Source organism: Bison bison, unplaced genomic scaffold (genome assembly GCF_000754665.1).
Source record: "Bison bison bison isolate TAMUID 2011002044 unplaced genomic scaffold, Bison_UMD1.0 scf7180017864485, whole genome shotgun sequence".
In the NCBI taxonomy this organism is placed as follows: domain Eukaryota; kingdom Metazoa; phylum Chordata; class Mammalia; order Artiodactyla; family Bovidae; genus Bison; species Bison bison.
Genome location: NW_011495045.1, coordinates 7,547,965 through 7,550,340, shown reverse-complemented (window position 1 = coordinate 7,550,340; position 2,376 = coordinate 7,547,965).

Sequence of the window (2,376 nt, the reverse complement as noted above, 5' to 3'; positions counted from 1 at the left end):
CCATCTCTTGTTTGACCACTTCCAATTTGCCTTGATTCATGGACCTGGCATTCCAGGTTCCTATGCAATATTGCTCTTTACATCATCGGACCTTGCTTCTATCACCAGTCACATCCACAGCTGGGTATTCTTTTTGCTTTGGCTCCATCCCTTCATTCTTAATAGGTTTATATTTAAACCTATTATTATTAGGAAAGGGGAAAAAAAAGGAAAACCACAGAACTGCAAAAGCTCAGCATAGAAGCAGAGGTTTATAACAATAAAAAAATGTGAGCAAAAAAAAACAAAACTCAAAAGCTTAAATAGATTTCATAGTGCCAATAAAATCAACAACTACAACAGAAGTAGGGGAGAAAAGAAAAAAATCCAAAAGAATCTACAGAACAAGTCAAAACATAAGAATAATAAATGTTTTTCTTGAGTCACTGCTGTCAGAGTCCTTTCCGTTGCTGGCAGTCACAGTCCACCTCACCTCCCTAGGATGCCCTCAGCATTGTGCTGATCTCTGGACCTGCTGTGGGTGCAGCTCAGATTCTAATCTGGTCCTAGTCCTGTGTGTTCTTGCCTCCAATGTCCATGGCTATCAGAACTAGCGTGATTTCTTTTGTGAGCGCTCTCAATGACCTTTTATATTTTCCATAGACACAGAGTCTGCCTAGTTTGATTGTGTCAGTTTGATCTGTAGCTTGTACAACTGGTGGGATGGTTTTAAGTCTTCTTCCTTAGCTACACTGCCCCTGGGTTTCAATTGTGGTGTTATTTCCACCTCTGCATGTGGGTCATCCACCAGAATTTGCTCTGAGGCTGCCCTGGAGGACTTGGGTTTGCCCCTGTGAGGGTCAGGTGTGGAGGTGGTGCAGCTGCTTGGGTCGCAGGGATTCTGGCAGAACCAGGTACTCAGGGGAGTTGGTGGCTAGGGCAGCAGGAAATATAGTGCTCTAGAAGGGTATGGCAGCCAGTATTGGCCAATACGCTCCAGTGCCTGGAGAAACCCCCCTGATGGAGAAGCCTGGCAGGCCACAGTCTGCAGGGTTGCAAAGAGTCAGACACTACTGAAGTGACCCTGTAGGCATAGATGCAAGACTTTTTGCCTGTGGCAGCTCTGCCCCAGTGAGAGTTGAGTGAGAAGGTGGCTCAGCTGCTTGGCTTGTGGGGTCCCTGGCGGCACTGTGCAGGGACACGGACTGCCTCTGCCACAGAAGTTATGGCCCTATCAATCTTTTTTGGAGCCTCTTGTAGCTGGCGATCAGAAGGTCTCTTTGACCTGTCTTTCTCCATAGCTCCATTCAGGCACTTAGAGAGCTCCCTCGCCTGGGGTCCTTTTCTGTTGTTCAGTGCGTCAGGCACATAGAGGGGCCCCCCTGGCTGGGCTCCTACTCTGTAGATCCGCACGTCAAGCACTTAAAGGGACACCCTGAGTGGGGTTCTAATCTGTAGTTCAGTGCGTCAGGCGTTTGATGGGCCAGCCTCTCTATTGTTCAGCTGCAGATGGGGGCATATGTGGAGAGCCTATGGTAATGGCTCCACCCCCTACATGTGACTCAGCAGTATCTCCTTGCTTCCATGGATGCCTGGCTTTCCTCCACAGGCACTTCCCCCACAATCTCCTCCCTCATATCCCCTCCATCTGACTCTCCACAGTCAACAGCAGCCCTCCCCCCGGATTGCTTCACAACCCCTAAACTCCAGGTCCAAGCCACTGTGCCTTCCAGGGGACCAGTGTCACTGTCTGGGGTTGGTATGGCTGCGGCAAGGACTGTCTGATTCTCATTCCATTTAGGCTGCCACAGAGCAGCTGTTTCATTCTCAGCCTTAAATGTTTCTCCTCTGACTCAGACAATTGCCCCCAGTGTGGGGATCAGACCCCTGCCTCAGTTCCCCCACCCGCCGAGGGCAGGTCCGGTCCTACCAACACTCCTGTTTCCCCCCTAGTTCCTTCATCCTCCCGAGTTTTGCGTGGGTCTGTATATTCTTTTCCTCTGGTCACGTACTCCTGTCTGCTCTCAGCTGGTGTTCTGTGTGCACTTCTGTGTCTGAAGGTGTGGAGAGAGATGTGCTCCATGTCCACCTACCCTTCCGCCATCTTGTTCTCTGTAAGTAGCTTTTTATGTCTGTACCAGTATCCAAGTAAGGCCTATGCATTTCATTTAAACAGCTAGACTGAGATATAAGTGACTCACAAACTGTACAGTTTGCTCATTTAAAGTGTATAGTTCAGCCATTTTTAGTATATTCAAAGTCATGTACCATCACCACAGTCAATTCTGGAACGTTTTCATCACCCCCAAACTCAACTCATTACCAGTCACTCCCCATTACTCCGAGCCTGTGCCACCCCATGCCATAGGCAGCCACTATGGCACTATAGGCAGCGGT